The sequence below is a fragment of the Danaus plexippus genome, chromosome 15, assembly GCF_018135715.1.
Source record: "Danaus plexippus chromosome 15, MEX_DaPlex, whole genome shotgun sequence".
NCBI lineage: Eukaryota > Metazoa > Arthropoda > Insecta > Lepidoptera > Nymphalidae > Danaus > Danaus plexippus.
In genome coordinates, this window is record NC_083547.1 from 2,025,202 (window position 1) to 2,033,659 (window position 8,458).

The window sequence follows — 8,458 nt, forward strand, 5'->3', positions numbered from 1 at the left end:
TTTCCTATCCTGCCTCATCATATCCTATTTAATTATAATATAAGTATTTTCTTAATTTCGAAAAGCTAAGAACATTTTGATAATCAAAGACTTACTAAAGTCTTACTAATAATATTAATCTTCACCTTTTTAGAATACAAAAACAGATGTTCAAGATATTTTATATTTGTTATATATGTTGAACTACTTTGCGCAAATGCTAGGTTTCACTCTTCTTAATTAAATTAACAATTAAGTGCTTCTGACATTGAAAACAATTTTCCCTTAATTTAACTTAAAATATGAAAATTGTTGAGTTAATGAAATAGACACCGTTGTAAAATATTGACGTTGCTACTTAAGTAAACATGACAACTTGATATTTCATTATATTTAATAATTATTATATTGTGGCAGAAAATTATTTTTGTAATAAATAAGTAAATACATAAGTATTTACTTTTTAACATCTAAAAAATATTATTAGGCACAGCAATATAACTTCTCTATCACATTGTCTGTTTGCTACATGTCATATAAATATATAATTTCTATTTCATTATGAATAGAATAATAAAAATAAGAATAAAACTTTGAATTATAATGGTATATGGAGAAATCATTCGTCTTGTTACAAAGAATTTATTTACTTAAGACAAAGGAGTTATAAACAACCTTCACAATTTAAGTGGAACGAATAAAAATATAGGTTATGAAAACCATATTTCTGCTCTTATATTATTTCTAGTTCACTTCTTTGAAAGAGCGTCGGATTTTTTTTTAATAGGGATTATATTTTTTATTTTGTATTTTTTTTTTTTTGGTTTAAAATATGGCCTTTATCCGTGCAAAGACGTGCACAGTATATTCTGTCAGTGTCGATTTATATTTTTTTACATATTACTGATATCACAGAACTGACAACTATCCACGTTAGTCATTTATTACTTACACTTTCGTTTAAATAAAAATTTATTTAAAAACATATTGAAAATTAACAGCCCTTTTAACCACTTTGGAACCACACATATAAAATTGTTGTGACTTATATTTGAATATTTTTTACATGATGTGGTTAGCAACAGTAAAACAATTTACTCTTATCAAAAATAAGTTTTTAAATTTCTTAAAATTCTTTCCTGCATTCATTATGAAATTGCGATACTTTAATAAGTATCTATTTTCGTTTCAAGAAAATCCGTTTCAAAATATGAATTTAATATTTTAAGTTAGTGGGAGAACTCTTATCCGATCTGGAGATAAAGCTGAGTGAGAAATGTGGAAATAAAAAAAAGCAACTTAAACTATATACTACTACTACTACTCATTGACCTCTTTTTTACTTCTTCTTTTCTTTTTTTCATGCTTGTCTTTTGACAAAGGACTTTTGAGATCTTTTACACGTAGTGGCTCGTTATTAATTTGGATAACGTCTCATTGAGTAGAATTACTTATTTTTGTTTTGTTAATTGTAATAAAAGACCAGATTTTGTTTTTGTTAATTTTAATATAAGATCGTTTTTGTATAATTATTTCCAAACTTTTGAAGCATTTGGAGAAAAGTATTAAATCGGCTGAAAATCCCGAGTGATTCGATTTCTCTCATTTGAAGCTAAGTCATAAACTGTCCCAATCTAATCTCTTATAGACTGTCTCAAATACGGCTGAGAAGAGTTTCTTTTACCCTGTGGAACATCTTTTTTAATTAAAAATCTCAAGGTAAATTTTATTTAGGTCGAGCTTTTTCCTTTACAATTTTTAGCACACTTAAGTATTACATTATTCGTCTATTATTATGAATTTCTTCTTTTCTCTTCATGTCATTCAGTACTAAGCTTTTTTACAAAATTTTTAACAGCTTATATTCAGAAATACTATGCTTTATAAATTCCTTTCAATTGTTCTATCCGTTCTCTGTGTTTTTTTTATTAAAAATCTATTCCATAGTCACTCACTGTTTATATTTTGTAATGAAAATATACCCCTCATGGTTTTGTATTCCTTCTTCCAACTTTCTCTTTTCCTTACTCCTATTATGCCCCACTTGATTACAGTCACGGCTTTTTCTAATTCTATAGATTTTTTGCGTCTTTTAATGATCATGAATTGAGTGATGCAATATTATGTATGTTATTGTTGTTTATTTCTTTCTGCTATTCTTTCCTTAGAGAGGGTTGGTCGTTTTCCCCAAGATAACCACTTGGCTTAGGGAAGAGTGCATTTTTATTGTTGTTGTTAATTATTTTACTCTATATTGCTATACCTTGTGGTTGACGAAATTTTATTTCAACCTTTTTTGTCTGTAGGGGTATTGGCGAGTGAAATTGATCTAATTATTATCTTAAAATGTTGTCATTTATTTGTGTTTTAAAAGAGTGGCGGTTTGTTGTTTTTGAAATTGAGAGTTTGACGAATGTGCAAGGTCCAAATATAAACCTTCATAGGGTACTTTCTGTTCCTCATTATTTCTCTTTTCTATCATCCGTTTAGGAAGGAAACCAGGATTGACCTCGGTTTCTTACGTTTTTTGTTACCATTCCTAGTAAATACTGTTTATTTAATTTTGATCAACATTAATTATTAAATCTTTTTCCCAGGATTGCTTTTCTTTATTTATTAATTCTATTGTTGATTTCTGCTTTTCTTCCATGACAAAAATAATGACATTATTATTTCTTTTTTCTCTTTTTTTTAAGGCTCTGATTTTAGTTTTAAGATTACTTTTATTCTATAATCATTATCTTTAAAATGATAATATATAATTCTCGACATTATATTCTTTATTATACACCTAGTAAGTTTTGCATTTCTAATTTCATGTTTCGACTTGTTATATGTAATCCATTATATTATATGTAATTAGAATGGAACGTAATAGAAGACTTTTAAAAACAATGTAATACTGAGATCTTTAGGTATCAGTCGAATGTCAGAAGGTTTTTAGACTTATCTCAAAACTGGTACTATGTATCCTGTGGTTTATTGAGCAGCTTTATTTCTCGATTAGTACTAACGGTTAAGCAAGTTATTGTTCATAGTGTAATATAGTTTTTACTTCAACGATCGAAAATGAGAATGTATGTTTCAAGTATGTTTAAACACAAGATAAAGGTAACCAACCGGTGTTAAAATCTAAAATTTGCGTCACTGTAGAATATTTATTCAGCGCTTGCACAACGGTTTTGGGAGTAATGAAGCCTTTGTTTTATGCTGACATCCAATCTAAATTACTGTAAATTTTCATCAAAATCCATTTGGATATTTTTGCGTCTTAGACGAACAAACAACATTCTCACAAGCTTTTTCATTAATAATATTAGTAGGATAAAGACCAATATTTTCAAGTTACACCTACATATGTCTTCTTTTATCTTTCAGCATAAAGAAAAAACGGGTTATTTTGTAATATTCAAAATATCAAGTTTCTGTCATTAAAATTAGAAATTTAAATAATATATAAAGTTACTTGCAATTCCAAATCGTTTTATTAAAAAAAATAGTAATAGTGACAATACTATTAGTTAAATTAAGCCCCTTCCTTTTGGGGAAGTCTATTAAATGTAACAAGTCTGCCAGTGTGGATATAACATCATGTTTGAATAAGAATGAGGGCATAAATTTTACAACGCGTCATCCGAAATAAATGTGGTACAAATTGTCAACACTATCGGAAGATATCTGCTTCAAAATTGAATTGGGTTTTAAAAAAAATATATCGATTTTTTTATATATTTCAAAACTTTAAAATAAATTATATTTATAATTGATGCGAAAAACCTAAAGAAAAAACCAATTAATTATGAACAATTAAACTATGATATATTTTTTTAAAATAACCACGAGACTAAGAACGCGCCACGATTGGTCGCCATGCTTATGACGTCACAATGTTAAAAGATTTTAAGATAGTACAGTATCAACAGCTGCTACTGGTGAAAATATCCGAAATTTAGTTTAAAAAAAAGGATTTATAAAAGCTAATTCCGATAATATACCTGATAAGGATATATTTTAAATTATTCATTGATTTTTTTTTGTATGAATTCTTTTTATTCAATTTATTCGTTTACATAAATAATGGTTGATTGCTTTATTAATATAAAATACCTACATCAAATGATGTTCACAACAAAAAAAAATGTGATGTTGTTTTGGAATTATGTCGTCGCATTGCTTGGAACCATTGATTACGACGTTTAACATCTTGAGGAACAATTAAAAATATTTTTTCGGGGTTGTTTTTGTAGTATTCGTACATAACGGTACCAAGCAAATACGATAACTTTTTAGTTTCGATATTTTTAATATATTTATTGATATATTGACGACGATATTATCGGTTAAACGTCATAACATTGTATCAGCTGTGTGCTACAAGTAGGAGAAATTAGAATTGTGACGTCACACGTGCTCGAGTTTACTCGGAGACTGTCGGCGTGTTTTTGATACGGGATTCAAATTTTATTTTTAGTTTCATATAACTTTTTAATTATACCGAAAAAAAATAATAGTTTTTTTATAATATATATTTGATCTTTCCATTTAACACATTTTTTTTTTAAAAACCCATTCGCAGGATTTCAACCAATTAGTTATATATATTGATTGTAAAATAAGAGCTCGTAGAAATCAATTAAAAGTCAGATTGTGAACAAAAACATGATTTCTAAGAAAAAAATGATATCTATATCTATATATAGATATAAGTTGATAATATTGTTAGTAGTTGAAATTAAACTAATATTTTTCCGATTTACTAAGCGTTTATAATTATTTTGAAGAACACTGTGCCTGATATTTGAACTTGATTCATACATATAAAGAATAAATATGTAGGGACGATAAACTGAAGACGAAAGTCAACAACTTTAAACTGACTTCTTCATCCGAAGTCTTAAAACTAACATAAAATAGAGCTCTATGCAGTTTTGGTATAAGATTCTTTAAGTCAATCTAAGGCTAACGTCAGATCCTTTTGTCATTTGCATATTTTAATTATTTTATTTGTACCTCTAAGCCAACCTCCACCAATTCTTATCATCATATTACTTTTTAAACTGAATGACTGCTAGACGTATGGTTTCAGGAGTCATACTGGAGTTGGTAATAGTGTCAGCAGTTTTTCAGTGACTTCGGTGACCCTGTTAAGAGGGTTAAACACAGCCATCTAGTCACCGACCATGGCAGCTGATTGTGGTCCAATTTTGGCAATGACGGATTTTGGTTGACAGTAAGTCTGCCTGTCTAGTAATTTTCTGTGTATTCTTATTATATAGGTCACAAAATCTAGCGATATATTTGTTTATATAAATTTGGTAATGATATTTTTTTATTTTATAATATAAATATATAAACAATAAATATTTATTTCTTCATAGAATAAAAAGATTAGGTTTTTTTCAAACATATTTTCTTTTTATAAAATGTGTGACATAGATATATTAGTAGGAAGTTGATGACGTCAATGTACTTGTCCATAGTAGAAAAACAGAATAGATTGTGATTTTTTTTTTTATTTTCTAGTTATTAACGATAGAAATGATTTAATCAAAAATCATATTTAAAGTTAAACTTCTTGTAAATAAAACAATAAAAAGGTAATTTATCATTATATGTTTGTGAATGGTAGCGATTGTATGACACATATATTTTTTCGATTATTGTAATTTTTATTCAATTTAGGCCCTTAAAATATTTTGGAATGTCTTAAGTAATTCAATTAGATACACTAAAAACAAAACTACATACATATTTTTTTTATAATTAATAGATATTTGACTAAATGATACCTTCCAATTTAAAAGACATGTATAGTCACTGGAACATCCCACTTTCGCCATATATTCTACAAGTAGACATGCGTGCTACTAGGGCTATTAACAGAATGTTTTAAGAGGCCAATAAGTCAGTGGGCTTCTTAGAGGCAATCCGTTTTGCTGAACACGTCAGCCATTTGTATCTTGGAGTGAATGAAATAGCCTACCGGAAACCACAGACCGTCGATCTTCGGTAGGATGTAGTAATAATTCCATTGCATTATTGGAATGCATTTTTTGAAAAAAATTACTTACACATAAAGTTATAAGATTTTGATTGTATTAAAAAATAATTTTTGCATACATACTTAAATCAAGAAAAACTTTTTAGAAATCAATTTAAAAAATACATTATTTCGATTCAACGTATTTTGTATTCCATTATTTTGTTTTTGTATAATTTAACATTTTTCTAAACCAACAGTATATTGTAAAATATGAGGACAATTAATATTTATAATTATTGTTTTATTTTTCTTCCATATATAAAATAGCAAAAATATTTATTTACTTATTAATATACATGTAAAAATATATACATAGTTTGTACATGTGTATTGTTTAATTATATCAATGAAGAAGCATTCCAGTTCTTATTAATACACGTATTTGCAGAAGATACTTAAACAAACATAAAGTGTTATAAAGTTTACCACAAAGCTTCACTCAATTAACTTACTAAGTAAATCTGTAAAAATAGTCACGTACAGGCGATGCAAGTAATAGGCTTAGGTTGGGTCGATCGAGTGGAAATTCATTTAATCGCTCGAGCTTCGTAGCTACATGATTAGGTTCGTATTACGAGGGTTTCCTTTAAAGGATTAGTTATTGGAAAAAATTCATTACATTGGAATTTTATTGATGGCACGATATAGATATCCAAAATATACTCCTTCAATATTTTTATTTTATCTTGATACCTAAACAGAGTTTATATATATTTTATTAAACCCATTTATTTAAGGTACTTACACATAAATACGTTTTTATTTGCAAGAATATTATAACTAATCATGCTTTTAATTTTAAAATGTCTTCTTTAAAGTTGTTGTACAGCTAAGTGGACATCCCTATCATAAGAGTAAGTTAGCAAGATAGTTTGAATTAGTTTGGAGGTTTGATCGGCAGTTGCTGAACTTGCCAACATGCTTCCGAAGTGGTCTATCGAAATTTTGAAAAGTATGGACGCCAGCACAATTTTGCTAATAAATTCTTTTTATATTAAAGTAATTTAAATATTAATTGCTGAAGGCATATAACATATTTTAAAATAAGTTTGGAATAATAAATGTAAGTAAATAATGTCTTCAAATTCTTATTTACTTAATGGCCCCGCAATGTAGCAGTGAAGAAATTGTTAACTTATAAATAATAATATTTTGAAATAAATTCCAAGTCACTAGTTTATGTGGAGGCTCTTAAAGTAGCGTGTACCAATTTCACGGGTCGTACGCCCAATAGTAGCTTGGGAAAGCCTTAATTATGTTCACAAACACCAACCTCGGCTTCTATTGCAAAGAAAGTTTACCATGACGATGTAATGATGTAATGGAATGGCCATGTCGTCATGTGTTGTGCATCTCCTTATTTATAGATATTTTTTAATATACCACAACGCTAGCAGGTAACTATTTCACAAATACTTTCAATTGATCCATTATGGGTATCCTAAAGTATTAGTTAATTCATTATTCTGTGCCGTTTTTTTTTATTTAACCTTTTCTAACGGATCGCATTTATTTTTAAAGTAGACCCTGTTAATGAAAGAAAAATTACAAAATATTTAAAAAAATTACCTTTTTTTAGCTACTCCCAAAATATTACCCAATATACTTACTCATTTAATTAAATATTTTTGCGAAATTGGAAATACATTTCATGTTTCAGATAAAAATTTTATATTTATCTGTAACTAATAGTAAAAGTTGTGCAGAGATATTTGACGACTATCTGCAGCAATTACATTATATTGGATACCATCACATCTATCCTAAGATGCTTTTGCAACTATAAGACGTTTATAACTACTATGTACCTAGGTTTTTATGAGTACGTTATAGATATAGGAAGTGGTAAAAGTTGCATGTGGATCTTGTGTAACGTGCTATTCAGATTTAAAACTACTTTTCAAACTACCAGCATGATAAAACCAAACTTATTATTCTAGTTTACTCTTTTGATACAAATCTTCTCCTCGTTCTTATTCCCCACCATTTACTAGAAGCGTATGATCAAGAGAAAAAGTAAAATAACAATTTAATATATTTTTCAGTGCATTTTTAAAAAATTTTATCGATTTAATTTTCTTCATATAATTGTGTTCTTATATCTACTATTCTACAACTACAACTCTTATCTACAACTATTATCTTATCATCAAAATTTTAATCTAAACATAATTCTTTCATCATTAAATTTTATTGTTTTATTAACATTTATGTAATTCAATGTCAATACTAAAAGTGAAAAGTAATAATATGGTGAAAAGTTCTGTGACACGACCTAGCCTAGCCTCGAACTTACACATTCTAGCATATTCCGTCTTCAATTTCTCAATCTCGAATCAGTATGGAATCATTCTGTTTCATAATTTTTTATTCATCTACCCACAATAATCAAATACATGATTATTTCCAACATTTAATGCAATCAAATATTACTCA